The sequence below is a fragment of the Lagenorhynchus albirostris genome, chromosome 19 (genome assembly GCF_949774975.1).
Source record: "Lagenorhynchus albirostris chromosome 19, mLagAlb1.1, whole genome shotgun sequence".
In the NCBI taxonomy this organism is placed as follows: Eukaryota; Metazoa; Chordata; class Mammalia; order Artiodactyla; family Delphinidae; genus Lagenorhynchus; species Lagenorhynchus albirostris.
Window position 1 is genome coordinate 16,172,210 of NC_083113.1, and position 16,204 is coordinate 16,188,413.

At 42.1% G+C, this 16,204-nt stretch overlaps 1 protein-coding gene across 2 annotated transcripts in view; it reads right to left on the minus strand.

The window, feature by feature from the left end:
* LOC132510373 (zinc finger protein 14 homolog) overlaps positions 1 to 16,204 on the minus strand; it is a 139,492-nt gene that overhangs the window by 76,901 nt on the left and 46,387 nt on the right. Inside the window, exon 1 of one of the 2 annotated variants that reach the window (XM_060132366.1) lies at positions 883 to 969. The exons of the other annotated variant lie outside the window; for it this stretch is intronic. The gene's annotated coding sequence lies outside the window, so the exon portion shown is untranslated. Of the gene's footprint in view, positions 1 to 882; positions 970 to 16,204 lie in introns of those variants that run through there. 2 annotated transcript variants of the gene reach the window in all.

The following is a 16,204-nucleotide window of genomic DNA, read 5'->3' on the forward strand; positions in this document are numbered from 1 at the left end:
TGCATTTCACAGAACAAGTGGAAATACCCACTCGTCTTGACTTTGACTTTTAAGTGGGCAATAGCAATTCATTCCTCCTCCTCATCAGAGCCCTTTTCTTAGCTTGACAAGACTGAGGAAGAAGGGAATCTTAAGACAATATAGGCCTTTCTTGGAGCCCTGCCCACGCCGGCTAAATTAGGGCACGCCACGACCGCATCTGTCCCCACCACCCACCACCCACGCACGCCCAGAGTAAGGAAGAGGAAGGGTACTGACTCTTCCCAGTAATAGAGAAAAGCCAGGGTCACGGTTGTGGGGAGAGGGAATTCCGTAGCTCCGAAATCTGCAGGTGGAAAGTGCGGAACTGTGTGAGCAACCGTGCGTGTGTCCGCGCGCGCCCGCCGGAGAATGTAGTGCGCTGGGAATACTCCCAGGAGCCAGTCTGGGGGGCACCTTCAGTTCTAACATTCTTATCCCAAGACGGGTCTGAGTCTTTTTGCTGGGAGTCTTTTCTCTGGCTCTCAGTTACCTGACTGGGGGCCCTTTCTCTGCGGCTGGCAGAAGATTCAGCCGTGACGCTAGGGTCGGAGTCACCCAGTCCACGGCAACCGACGGTCACACAAGAGGCTCTGCACCCCATTCAGTCACACAAACGCCATCACCCACTAGTTCCGGCCTCACAACCGCACACAGTCCCGATGCCATACCCCGGTGCAGTCACGCCCACAGACACACCACACCGTTACACCTCCGCGGTTCTCACGCCCACTCGGGGCTGAGATGCTGGGCTCTCAACACTCTGAGGTGCTGCAGCGCTTCCCCTCCCTCTCCCTCATCCCCGGGCCGCAACGCCTTTCCTACCGATGGCCAGAACAAATGCTCCGAGCCAGGACTGCTCACCTGGGGCACCGAACGCCTCTCACGGTGATGCCCAGTGGAAGAGAGCGCGCGACACCTCAAGTAAGTCCACAGCCCCCGGAGCCTAACGGGCCGCGCGCGGGGCTTGTTGGGAGCGCAGGCTGCACGCACTGAGTGCGCAGGTGCGGCCGAGCCCCAGGGGGCGGAGCGTCAGTGAGTGAGCTGCTTTGCGTGGGATGTGTCGAGTGAGCCCGAGATCCAGTCGCTCCGCGGTGGGGCGGGGTTCTCGGCTCTTTGTCCTGAGGAAGTCGCGGCTGGGCCGGAGCGGGGCGGGGACGGACTACAGGCGCATTAAAGAGGGATGTGTTTGCGAAAATAGGACTCTCCGCGGGGCCAACCGGAGAGGTCCATGACCGAGGACAGCGCTTGTGTATCTGTCTTTGGAGTGGTTCCGGATGCGATTTTTTTCATTGAATGTGGCTGGTTGTGTTTGAGATGGTGCGACTGCTGGGATTGGAATGCGGTTTATGAAGATTTTATGACTGGAATTGTGTCGGGCTGTGTCGGACTGAGAATGTTGTGAGGGTCTGTGAGATAGTGGAGCTGACTGTGAGTGCATGAGGTTGCGTTTCTGTGAACGTGTCTGTAATTGAGCATTTATGTGGCTCGGTTTTGATAGATTTGTTTTCCTTGGGCCTTCTCTGCAGACCCTGGATATGAGTCACTCAGTGTGTGTCTTAGAAACGACCTGCCTGATTGTGTGGCGAGTGTGTGTGCTTCTGGTATGTTCCTGCAGGACTGAGGAGGTGGCTATCTGGATGATTGGATGTGACCAGGAGCCTCATTCTCCTCAGCTCTGAAGAGGGAAAGGAATATTGCATCTTCAAGGAGCATCAACTTTACTGAAGGATTTAGTGAAAAAACGGATTTTTCTGGGAAATTATTTCACATTTAATCACAGGTTTCTTATGGAGAAAAATGCAAATAAGCATTACTTTAAAAATAAGATTTCAAAGGAAATTTCTGCATAGAGTAGTTGATTTGCTTCTGCCCCAAATTCCCATGAGTGGGCTTTCCCTCTCATGGGAAAGGGGGTTTTGTTAGGAAGATTTAAGAAGCCCTAGTCTATGCAAAAACATCTTTACACAAAAGAGAAGCAGTATGGCTAGAGCAGACAGTCCAGGATTAGGAAGTCAGATATCTTGAGTCCTGGATTAGACACTATTTTCCCTATGTTCAAGGAGGGCAAGAAAGACTCAAAGCATGAGTCCATACTGACATTACTAATTCAAATTTAACGTTACAGAGTTTTATTCTTACTTTTTATTTTATATTTCTGCTTCTTTTCTCTAACAGAAATCCTAGTTCCTAGTAATATTAACATATTTATTTATTTCCCTTAGCCTAGAATTGCTATAAAATAGTTTAAAATTGTAATACCAATATTATTACTAACAATCAAGCCAGTAAATATAATTTTAGACTGTAGTTCTTTTAAAGCAGGGGTTGGCAAGCTATAGCCTGCAGGCCAAATCTGGCCTGCCACCTTTTGTATAGCTAGTGAGTGTCTATGGTGTCTGTGTTTTTTTAATGGTTTAAAAAATCAACAATAATAATCAAGAATATTTCATGAGGTGTGAAAATTATATATTTCAATTTGTGTCCTACACAAAGTTTTATTGGGACATAGCCATCCTCCTTTATGTATTGTCTATCGCTGCATTTGAACTACAAGGGCAGAATTGAGAAGTTAGTGTAGACTGAATGGCCTGTGGATTCTCATTATTCATGGTAGTTATATTCTATAAAGTTGTTGCAAACACTGAATTAGTGAACTGTTGCTCCTAGCAGAGAAACAAAGTTAGTTTCCTATAAACATCTGGTCACAACATTTTCCTCAACCAGTCAATACATAACATTGTTTTATGTGTTTCTATTTAAAGACACTTTTTATATGTTATTGATTTATTGACACTGAACTCAAGGCCAACAACAGCATAACTCATTCCTGAATGAAGTTTATCTAACACATGTATTGTCTCTGTAAGGCACATCTCTGTAATCCTTCTTGCCCTCAGGAACACTAGACAGCACTTCAGCGTAAACTTGGGGACAATTTTAAACAGCAAAATCACCAACAAAAAGCACAAAGATGAGGGACTTCCCTGGTAGTCCAGGGGGTAAGACTCTGTGCTCCCAATGCAGGGGGCCAGGGTTCAATCCCTAGTCGGGGAACTAGATCCTGCATGCATGCCACAACTAAACATCCCACATACCACAACTAAGACCCAGCACAGCCAATAATAATAATAATAAATAATTTTTTTTAAAAGCACAAAAATGAGAGAAATAAAGTAATACTAACCACACTGAGAAAAGGATACTTGTTTATGGTATAAGAACAGAAACAAGGGTTTCCCTGGTGGCACAGTGGTTAAGAATCCACCTGCCAATGCAGGGGACACAGGTTCCAGCCCTGGTCTGGGAAGATCCCACATGCCATGGAGCAACTAAGCCCATGCGCCGCAACTACTGAGTCTGTGCTCTAGACCCCGCAAACCACAACTACTGAGCCTGTGTGCCACAACTACTGAAGCCCGTGCGCCTAGAGCCCATGCTCCACAAAAAGAGAAGCCACCGCAATGAAAAGCCCACACACCGCAATGAAGAGTAGCCCCCATTTGCCGCAACTAGAGAAAAGCCCGTGCTCAGCAACGAAGCCCCAACACAGCCAAAAATAAAATAAATAAAATAAAATAAATTAATTAGAAAAAAGAACCGAAACAAGAAGGCAGAGGGTCCCCTATTTGACTTCAGCTGAGAACATGTGTGTCGGGAGACTCATTGGTCATCAATTTTCACATGCCAACGAATGACCAAAAAGGTTCTGGGAGTATTGACTCTGGGGTTACAAATGAATTTTAGCAAGTAGGTTAGTTTGCAAATATGGAATCTGCAAATAATAAGGATAGACTGCATTTACTATCTGGCCTTTTACAGAAAAAGCTTGCTGTCTCCTGTTTTAGAGTATATCCTTCTTAATTATAGAGTGTTTAAAAACTACTTGAAATAATTCTTTTCCTGTGCCATCAATAAATTCCGTAATTAATTATAACCCATTAAATAAATTAAAATCCATAAACAAGAGAAAAAGAAGAATGCCAGCTAATAAGTTTGTTTTACATGGCTGTGAACTCTGCTTCAAGTACATTTACAATATTTGGATTTGATGAAGATTTTTGTATAGAATGATGTTTTCCTTTAAGTTCACATTCATTTCTATTGTCTTCTCTCATGTCACCTATCATCTGCAGTTAGGTAAGATAGTGACATTGTTAAAATGGATACATCTTCATGGCATGAAGGCTAGCCATTGGTAGGATAATATTATAACACAATTTATCAGGCAATACTGAGTTTTCTTTGAAGTCAGTCTCTATCTGATTTTTCCCAATGCTTAATGTTTGCCTTACCTGCTGCTGACCAGCACTTCTGCTTCTTTACAGAGTCTTGACACTCATAGTGCCACTTGCATTGGTAGAAACAAGGTGCCCAGAGAATAGCTTTTCCAAAGCTGGGCAATAGCTGGGTGAATGAGTTCTAATTACAGAAGATGTGCTGGTAGTTTGTGTGCATCCTCAAATGTATTTCTACTGGTCACTCTCCAGGGAGGGAGGGCACTGTTGCACTGCTCACTCCTTAGCTGTAGATTGCCTAGACTAAACCACATATTTGCTTACTAAAGAGTTCTGCATCCAATTTCAGTGTGTGTGTGTGTGTCTCTGTGTGTGTGCGCATGCGCGTGTGTGTGTTCCCCACACTGCCAAGCAATTCTCGGACACCAGCTGGGTATCCTGCAATTGGATTCAATTCTGATTCTGTGTAGCTGGAGATAGTGTCAGATCCCAGAGGTTAAGGACCAAGTCCTACACCTCCCCACCCCCAACTTCAGATGCCAGTTGCAGGCATCTGGCATCCAGGTTATCACCTGTGCCTCTGACCAACGGGTTATAGATGGGAGGTTCGAACAACCCCCTCCTTGGGTTTGATTAATTTGCTAGATCAGCTAACAAAACTCGCAGGAACATTTTACTTACTGGATTACTGGTTTATTATAAAACGATATAACTTAGGAACAGCCAGATGAAGGAGATGCATAGGGAAAGGGCACATAGCTTCCATGCCCTCTCTGAATCTCCATGTGTTCTTGCACCACTATCCCTGAATCTCCACGTTTTCACCAAATCAAAAGCTCTCTGAACCCCATCCTTTTGGGTTTTTATGGAAGTTTCATTACATAGGCATGATTGGTTAAATCATTGGCCATTGGTGATTGATCCAACCTCCAGCCCTCCTCCCCTCCCTGGAGGTCAGGGGTGTGGGACTGAAAGTTCTGACCCACTAATCACATGGTTGGTTCTTCTGGCAACCAGCCTGCAGCCTTAGGTGTGGTCCATAAGTTACCTCATTAACATACCAAGAGACATCTTGATCACTTTCAGCACAGGATATTCCAAGGGTTTTAGGAGCTCTGGTGCCAGAAACAGGAAAAAGACCAAATATTTGTTTCTTATTATAAATCACAATATCACACTTACTCTCCAACATCATTGTTGCCATGAGCAGGTATGTTTCTGAGTGTGAAGTGCTACTCAGAACCGGCAGGACAAGGCATTCTCTTAGTGACTTCAAAGCCTATGAGAAATTGCAGGGAATTCCCATTGCGGTCCAGTGGTTAGGACTCTGCACTTTCATGCCGAGGGCGCAGGTGGATCCCTGGTTGGGGAACTAAGATCCCTCAAGCCACAATGTGCAGCCAAAAAAAAAAAGAGAGAAATTGCAAATGTATTCGTATCTTTACTGCAAATTTTCACATATTATTTAATGCAATGAAAGAAAGCAATAACAAACAGTTGAACATAGCAATGGAAAACGGATATGAATAGGCAACTAATAAAATAAAAAATGCTGCTAATAAACACACAAATTTAATCAAGTTAGTGAGAAGAAATATCTCAAAAGAAATAGTTAAAATGAATTTTTTTTAATTAGGAAGAGAAAATTTTAAAAGATGTAGAATACCAAGGTAGGCATAGAAGTGGAAAACAGCCATACTCATGAGCACTGTTTAGTAACATGTCTCAAAGGCCAGTGTGTGGTTTTAAGAAGTTATCCTAAGGAAAATTGGGACAAATGAACAAAAATATGTGTGAATGCTTGTTCACCACAGCATTGTTTATAATACTGGAAGTAATACCTGATCAGGGAAGTAGTTAACTTTGGGGGGTCCCAATATAAACTATTAATCTAGACAAAAGATACTATATATAGATTTGTCTGGAGATGAATGATGTATAAGTATATATTATTTCCAGATTAAATTAGATTGTGCAAATCACCTAGACGAGAATGACCTTTATTATGTTCTCAGGGAAAAATTTACTTCCTAGATATCCACAATAAAAGAAAAGAGTAATGAATTTATTTGGTATATTATAAAATCTATTCATGTAATCAGTGTTTAAATGTCACTTGAAATTTTCTTATATATTATGAATAACACACTTAAAATAACATAATGAACATTTAATTTATTGCATACCCTTAATAAATATGCAATTTAATGGACAAATAATTTTTTTGTACTGGATGTGGCTCTTTATTTTATACCTACATATTGATACATTTTCCCTTGATAGGGAAGTGGTGTCATTCTTTCTAATGTAAGGAAAAGTTAGATATTTGACATTGTTCATAGTCCCCGGAAAAGAAAATGTGACTCCATCTTCTGCTTGGTTTTTTTAGGTTTTGAATTATATCCTGGCCTGAAATTCATTTCATACAGAAAATGACTGCAAAGGTTCATTTTCCAAATAGATGATGACTTCAGTGCATTCTTTCTCTAGCCTATGTGCTGGAAAAGGGACCAAGGAGGAGGTTACCAAAGCAAAATTAAGGTATCGGGAAGATGAGCTTCCTAGCATTTTAGAATAAACCTGGGCTACAGGCAGAATTTTTGGCTTCTTGCAAGTAGAAAATACACTTGTGTTCTCTTGTGAGCCTAGAAGATGAGTCCAACTTACCTTATTAGAGATTTTTCCCATTTCTCTGTTCAGGAAACCACCTGCTTTCTTGTCTGTATTTCTCCTCTAATGGAGATATACCAATATAAAGAAAAATTAAAGTGATTTGACTTGATGCCTCTGCTGCAATTTGGACATTATTTTTCCTCTGATACAACAGTTTTCTCAGCCTAAATACCATTTCAGGCCAAGTGATTCATAAACAAAAACATAATCTCAAACTACGTAGGAATATGAGTGCAGAGTAAAGTTGTACATACGCTGTTTAGGCCAAGGCAGTGAGATACAACAGAGAGAGAGAGAGAGAGAGAAAGCTCTTTGGTTTGGGACTGTGGATTTCAGGTTGGTGGTCATGGTGGGAGATTTCAGCAATTGGTTTCTGAGCTAACATAGCATATTGTTCATCTATAGCTATTTGAGAATCCTTGGAGATTTGCTGGAGAGGGATGACAAGTGGCCATTCATTGTGTTCAAGTACAAATAATTGTTACCACTCTGCTTCCTTTAGATTTTAGTACTTAGAAAAGCAAACTGCATCTTTTATCTTGTAGACAAATCTATGACCAAAATTCCAGTGTCCCTCCTATGCATTGCAGAACACTGGCTGTAGGCACTTGGGCTTCAGTAGTTGCAGCATGCAGGCTCAGTAGTTGCAGCACATGGGCTTAGTTGCTCCGTGGCATGTGGGATCTTCCCAAACCAGGGATCATACCCGTGTCCCCTCCATTGGCAGGTGGATTCTTAACCACTGTGTCACCAGGAAAGTCCCTTTTTTATTTTATTATTATATTTTATTTTGGCTGCACTGCACATCTTGTGGGATCTTAGCTCCCTGACCATGAACTGAACCCCGGCCCTCAACAGTGAAAGAGACACATCCTAACCACTGGACCGCCAGGGAAATCCCCGTTTTAACTATTTTAAAGTGTACCATTAAGTGGCATTCACAATGTTGTGCTTCCATCACCAACATCTAGCTCCAGGACATTTCATCATCACCCCCACCCCACCCCCCAAAAAAAAATCCCATATACCCATTACATAGTCACTTCCCATTCACTACTTCCCTCCAACCACTGGCAACCACTAACGTATATTCTGTGTCTATGGATTTCTTTTGATGGTGTTCCATTAAGTCCCAGACTGGATAATTTCAAATGAGGTGTCTTCTACAATAGTTCACTGATTCTTTCTTTTTATTGGTCTACTCTGCTATTGAAGATCTCTATTAAATTCTTAAGTTCAGACATTGTATGCTTTAGCTCTAGGATTTTTTTTATGATTTCTGTTTCTTTGTTGAACTCCTCATTTTGTTCATACATTGTTTTCCTAATTTAGTTTAGTTGTCTGTCTGTTCTTGTAGTTTGCTGAACTTCTTTAAGACGATTATTTTGAAATCATTGTCAGAGTTCATAGATCTCCATTTCTTTAGGGTCAGTTATTGGAGCTTTATTAGTTTCCTTTAGTGGTGTTATGTTTACCTGATTTTTTGTGATCCTTGTATCCTTGAGTTGGTAACTGCACATTTGATTAAATGGTCTTCTCTTCCAGACTTTACATCTTTGCTTCAGCAAGGAAAGAACTTCACTAGTTTACTCAGCTTGGGGTACTGGATTGGTGAGCTGGTAGCACCCATGAGCAGCTGGGGCTTGCAATCAGGGTCTCTAGATTGGTGAGACCACTGCCCATGCTCTGAGGTCAGGAGTTGCCACTGCCTAGGCTCTGCTGTTGGGTGGAGTCACTAGCTGGGCTCTGCAATCACTTCTGGTCACATGGGGGTATCAGGCTGTGTTCCCTGACAGGGCAGTGCCACTGGTTGGCTTCTGTGATTGGGCAGGGTGGCAGGCTGTGCTCTGAACTGATCTTGGTTGACTGGGCCTCAGGCTGTGCTTCCTGACTAGATGCTGCCACTGGCTGGAGTCTAAGTTCAGGTAGGGCCATAGGCTGGGCTTCATGGTAGGTTGGGGCCTCAGGCTGTACTCTGCAATCAGCAGGAGCTGCAGGTTGTGCCCCAAAGTTGGGTGGGGCTTCAGGATGGGCTTTGTGACTAGGTACACCATTGGCTGTGCTCCACTATTGGGCATGGTCACTGGACAGGCTCTCTTGTCAGGCAGGGACTCCTGTTGTACCCCACAGTTGGGTGGGTCTGGAAACTGTGCTCCATGGTTAGGCTGGGTAATTGTTCAGGCTCTGTGACTGGGTGGGGCCACAGCCTATGCTGTGCAATTGGGTGGCGTCACTGGCTGAGCTCCCTGCCTAGGCAAGGACCCAGGCTGTTTTCAGTAATTGGGCAGGGTTGTGGTCCGGGATCTGCTACTGGGTGGAGATGTAGGCTGGGCTCTGTGGTTGGGCCATAGGATGTGCTCTGCAGCTGCTGAGCATCTGTGGCTATACTCCCCAGAGGAATGGAACTAGATGCTATGCTCAGCTGTTTGGTGGTACTGTTAGTTTGCAACCCTGCCTAGGTAGGCCAAAGAATATGCTCTGTGGGTCCTAGATGTCTGCAGTCAGGCTTCCTGGTGGGGTGAGACTGGTAACTATGCTTAGCAGTTCCTCTCCTGCCTGAGTGGAGCCACAGAATGGGCTCCATGGCCAATACAACTCATTGGCTGGGGATCCAAATCAGGTAGAACTGCCGACTGAGCTCCCTGGCCATGGGACCACTAGCTCAGTTTTACAGGTGGGCAAAGCTACTAGCTAGGATATTTGCTCAGGCACTGCTGTAAGCAGGAATACAGTCTGTAAAGATCTAAATGCTGGTTGCTTCTTTGTCCACCTCCCTTCTTCATCTCTATCTGATCACTTGTGGTAGAACTCTATAGGCTTCCCCAGTGAATCCCATGAGGTAAGACCTGAGTGGGTTTCCTGGAAAGTGTCCCACAATGCTGGGGAAGCTACATGTCCACCTTGGGTCCTCTTTTTCCCAATGGAATAACTGTAGGCCTAGGGGGCCCTTCTTGGTACAGTGTTGTGCTGGCCTGGGGGAGGGGCAATGTGGTCAAAAGGAAGCCACTCTTCTTACCCTTCTATTGTGGTTCTTCTCATTCTTTTTGATCAAGCAGGGGTGCTTCAGCTCAACCCTGGGTTCTGGGATTTTCAAAATAGTGTCTTGTCTATGGATAGTTTCTGGTTGGTCTTCTTGTGAGGGGGATTGAAGTTGGGAATGATCAATGATGCCATCTTATGTGCCCAGTCTCTAAAATGTTCAGTTTCCAAGAAAAAAATTGTGACACATGCAGAGAAACAAGAAAGTGTGACCCATACACAGGAAAAAAGCAAAAAACAGAAAATTTCACTAATAAGGTTCAGACAAAAACTTCAAAGTAGCCATTAGAAATATCTCAAAAGAACTAAGTTAAACCATACTTAAAGAAGTAAAGGAAGTTATGACAAAAATGTCTTAGAAAAATAGACAACCCTCAGAACGCAGAAACTATTTGCAAATGAAGCAACTGACAAAGGATTAATCTCCAAAATTTACAAGCAGCTCATGCAGCTCAATATCAAAAAAACAAACAACCCAATCCAAAAATGAGCAAAAGACCTAAATAGACATTTCTCCAAAGAAGATATACAGATTGCCAACAAACACATGAAAAGAATGCTCAACATCACTAATCATTAGAGAAATGCAAATCAAAACTACAATGAGGTATCACCTCACACCAGTCAGAATGGTCATCATCAAAAAATCTACAAACAATAAATGCTAGAGAGAGTGTGGAGAAAAGGGAACCTTCTTGCACTGTTGGTGGGAATGTAAATTGATACAGCCACTATGGAGAACAGTATGGAGTTTCCTTAAAATACCAAAAATAGAACTACAATACGACCCAGCAATCCCACTGCTGGGCATATACCCTGAGAAAATGATAATTCAAAAAGAGTCATGTACCAGAATGTTCACTGCAGCTCTATTTACAATAGCCAGGACATGGAAGCAACCTAAGTGTCCATTGACAGATGAATGGATAAAGAAGATGTGGCACATATATACAATGGAATATTACTCAGCCATAAAAAGAAATGAAATTGAGCTATTTGTAATGAGGTGGATGGACCTAGAGCCTGTCATACAGAGTGAAGTAAGTCAGAAAGAGAAAGACAAATACCGTATGCTAACACATATATATTGAATTTAAGAAGGAAAAAAAATGTCATGAAGAACCTAGGGGTAAGACAGGAATAAAGACAGAGACCTACTAGAGAATGGACTTGAGGATATGGGGAGGGGGAAGGGTAAGCTGTGACAAAGTGAGAGAGTGGCATGGACATATATACACTACCTAATGTAAAATAGGTAGCTAGTGGGAAGCAGCTGCATAGCACAGGGAGATCAGCTCGGTGCTTTGTGACCACCTAGAGGGGTGGGATAGGGAGTGTGGGAGGGAGGGAGATGCAAGAGGGAAGAGATATGGGAACATATGTATATGTATAACTGATTGACTTTATTATAAAGCAGAAAATAACACACCATTGTAAAGCAGTTATACTCCAATAAAGATGTAAAAAAAAAAAGATGTGGCACATATGTACAATGGAATATTACTCAGCCATAAAAAGGAACGAAGTTGAGTTATTTGTAGTGAGGTGGATGGACCTAGAGTCTGTCATACAGAGTGAAGTAAGTCAGAAAGAGAAAAATAAACACCATATGCTAACACACATATATGGAATCTAAAAAAAAAAGGTTCTGAAGAACCTAGGGGCAGGACAGGAATAAAGATACAGACGTAGAGAATGGACTTGAGGACACAGGGAGGGCGAAGGGTAAGCTGGGATGAAGTGAGAGAGTGGCATGGACTTATATATACTGCCAAATGTAAAATAGATAGCTACTGGGAAGCAGCCGCATAGTACAGGGAGATCAGCTCGGTGCTCTGTGACCACCTAGAGGGGTGGGATAGGGAGGGTGGGAGGGAGATGCAAGAGGGAGGAGATATGGGGATATATGTATATGTATAGCTGATTCACTTTGTTTTAAAGCAGAAACTACCACACCATTGTAAAGCAATTATACTCCAATAAAGTTGTTAAAAAATAGATAATATAAATAAAGAGAAAGAAATAAGAAAGCCAAATGGAAATTCTGGAGTTGAAAATAACAATAATCAAAATTTAAAACTTACTAGAGTGGCTCAGTAATAGATTTGAATTGGTGAAGAAGGAATTAGCAAGCTTGTAGATTGAGAGAGATCTAACAATCCAAAGAACAGAGAGAGAAATGAAGAAAAGTAGACAGCGCCTCAGAGAAATATGGGACACCAGTAAGAGCACCAAAATATGCATAATGTGAGTAACAGAAGGAAAGGAGAGAAGTAAAAGAGCAGAAAAATATTCAAAGAAATCACAGAAGAAAAATTCCTAAATTTGATGAAAAACATGAATTTACACAGCCAAGAAACTTAATGAACTGCAAGATGGTTAATCACAAAGATATCAACACATAGAAACATCATAATAGAAACACTGAAAGCTAAACAAAGAAATCTATTGAAAGCAACAGAGTAAACCAACTTGTAATGTATAAGAGAACACCAATAAAATGAATAGCTGACTTTTCAATAGAACAAATGGAGAAGAGATAAAAACTGAGAGATTTATTTACTAGCAGATACACCTTATAAGAAATACTACAGGGGGACTTCCCTAGTGATCCAGTGGTTAGGACTCCGTGCTCCCAATGCAAGGGGCCCAGGTTCGATCCCTTGTCAGGGAACTAGATCTCTCATGGTGCAACTAAGAGCCCACATGCCGCAACTAAAAGATCCTGCCCGCGTGCCACAACTAAAAAGATCCCACATGCTGCAACGAATATCCCACATGCACCAACTAAGACTCGGCACAGCCACATAAATAAATAAATATTTTTTAAAAGATAAGAAATACTACAGGAAGCTTTTCAGGTTAAAAGCAAGTGACCTCATACAGTAATTCAAATCCACATGAAAAAAACAAAGAGTACCAGTAAAGATAATTACATAATTATAAAAGTATATAAATGCATATTTCTTTTCTATTCTTCTCTTTACTCATTTAAAAAATAATTGAATAAAACAATATGTATATAATAGTATATAGGACCTATAACATATAGAAATATATTTGCCAGTAACAGCACAAAGAAGGTGAATGGGAGCAAAGATATACAAGGCTAAGGAAACAACACCCAATAAAGGGTGGAAACTCAAATCCACAGGAAAAAATGAGACCCATAAATGGTCAACAAGGTTACTATAGCAAACTCTATAAATATATACTTCTCCTTTCTTACCTCAGCTTCTTTAATAACCATAAAATCATGTAAAGCAATAGTTAAAATAATGTATTGTGGGTTATGTAGCATATGTAAGTATAATATGTATAACAATATAGCAAAAAAAGCGGGAGAGGGAGGGACTTCCCTGATGGCGCAGGGGTTAAGAATCCACCTGCCAGTGCAGGGGACACGGGTTCGATCCCTTGTCTCTGAAGATCCCACATGCTGTGGAGCAACTAAGCCTGTGTGCCACAACTGCTGAGCCTGTGCTCTAGAGCCCGTGAGCCACAACTTCTGAAGCCTGCACACCCTAGAGCCCATGCTCCGCAACAAGAGAGGCCACCACAATGAAAAGTCCATACACTGAACGAAGAGAAGTCCCCACTCACCGCAACTAGAGAAAGCCCACTCGCATCAACAAAGATCCAATGCAGCCAAAAATAAATAAAATAAAGTAAATAAATTAACACAAAAAAAGAGGGAGAGGGAATAGAGCTATATAGGAGTAATATAACTATATCTCTAAATATGAAATAGATTCTGATAATGTAAGATATGTATGGTAAGCCCTAGAGTGACCACCAAGAAAATAACTTTTAAAATACTGTAAAAAAAAAAAATCATTAAAAGAGGGCTTCCCTGGTGGCGCAGTGGTTGACAGTCCGCCTGCCGATGCAGGGAACACGGGCTTGTGCCCCGGTCCAGGAAGATCCCACATGCCACGGAGCGGCTGGGCCTGTGAGCCACAGCCGCTGAGCCTGCACGTCTAGAGCCTGTGCTCTGCAAAGGGAGAGTCCACAACAGTGAGAGGCCCGCAAACCGCAAAAAAAAAAAAAAAATCATTAAAAGAATTTAAATGTTATGTTAGAAAATATTCACTTAATGCAAAAGAAAGAATAATAATAGAGTAACAAAAAGGGCATATGACATAGAAAACAAGGCAGCAGTAAATGCAACAATATCAATAACATTAGATGTGAATGAATTAAACAATCCAATCAAAAAGCTGAGATTGTCAGACGGTATTTATTTTTTAAAGATCCAACTATATGCTGTCTACCTGAGCTACACTTTTGATTTAAAGATACAAAAAAGTTAGTTGTAAACCAACCATAACAAAGCTAGATTGCCTATACTAATACCAGTCAAAGATAGAGTAAAACATGGGAATTCCCTGTTGGTCCAGTGGTTAAGACTCTGCGCTTTCATTGCCATGGGCCCAGGGTTTGATCCCTGGTCGGGGAACTAAGATCCCACAGGCCCCACGCATGGAAAAAAAAAAGTAAAACAAAAATGTTACTAAAGATAAAGAGGGACCATTTATTATGATGAAAGGGGGCTTCCCTGATGGCACAGTGATTAAGAATCTGCCTGCCAATGCAGGGGACACAGGTTTGAGCCCTGGTCTGGGAAAATCCCACGTGCCGCAGAGCAACTAAGCCCGTGCACCACAACTACTAAGCCTGCGCTCTAGAGCCTGCGAGCCACAACTACTGAGCCTGCAAGCCACAACTACTGAAGCCTGTGGTGCTCTGCAACAAGAGAAGCCACCACAATGAGAAGCCCACACACCGCAACGAAGAGTAGCCCCCACTCACCGCAACTAGAGAAAGTCCGCGTGCAGCAACAAAGACCCAACGCAGCCAAAAATAAATAAAATAAATATTAAAAAAATTTTATCTATGTTAAAAGGGTCAATCCATCAGGAAGATATAACAATTTGAAATGCATAAGCACCTAATAATAGAGTCCCTAAATACATGACTTAAAAATTAGAAAAAATGAAAAGAGAAATACACAATTCAACAATAACAGTTGGAGAATGCAATACCCCATTTTCAATAATGGATAGAAAAACTAAGTAGAAGATCAGCAAGGAAATGGAGGACTTGCACAACACTGTACACTGACTAGACCTAACAGACATCTATAGAATACACCATCCAACAATTCTGGAATACATATTCTCCCCAAGTACACATGGAATTTTCTACAGGGTGGACCACATGCTGGGTTATAAAATAAACCTCAATAAATTTAAAAGGATTGAAATCATGTGCATCATGTTCTCTGATTACAATGGAATGAAATTAAAAATGAATAACAGAAGAAAATTTGGGAAATTCACAAATATGTGGAAATTAAAGAACACACTCCTAAAGGATCAATGGACCAAAGAAAAAAACTCACAAGGGAAATTAGCAAGTACTTTGAAATAAATGAAAATGAAGACACAGCCTACCAAACTTACAGGAAGCAGCTAAAGCTAATAGCATTAAAATGCATATATTAAAAAAAAGATCTGAAATCAGTAATCTAAAGTTCTGGACTTCCCTGATGGTTAAGAATCCACCTGCCAATGCAGGGCACATGGGTTTGAGCCCTGGTCCGGGAAGATCCCACATGTCGTGGAACAACTAAGCCCATGCACCACAACTACTAGAGCCTGCTCTCTAGAACCTGTGAGCCACAACTCCTTAGCCCGTGTGCTACAACTACTGAAGCCCACGTGCCTAGAGCCCCTGCTCCACAACAAGAGAAGCCATTGCAATGAGAAGCCTGCGCACCACAACGAAGAGCAGCCCCCGCTCGCCGCAACTAGAGAAAGCCCGTGCACAGAAACGAAGACCCAACACAGCCTAAATTAAAAAAAAAAACAACTAAAGTTCTACCTTATGACACTGGAAAAAGAAGAGCAAACTAAATGTACAAGAAACAAAAGAAAGGAAATAAAGATTAGAGTGGAAATTAATGAAATAGAGAATAGAAAAACAAAAGTGAAAATCAACGAAAATAAAATGTTGGTGGGCTTCCCTGGTGGCACAGTGGTTGAGAGTCCGCCTGCCTATGCAGGGGACACGGGTTCGTGCCCCGGTCCGGGAAGATCCCACATGCTGCGGAGCAGTTAGGCCCGTGAGCCATGGCCGCTGAGCCTGCGTGTCTGGAGCCTGTGCTCCGCAACAGGAGAGGCCACAACAGTGAGAGGCCTGTGTACCACAAAAATAAATAAATAAATAAATAA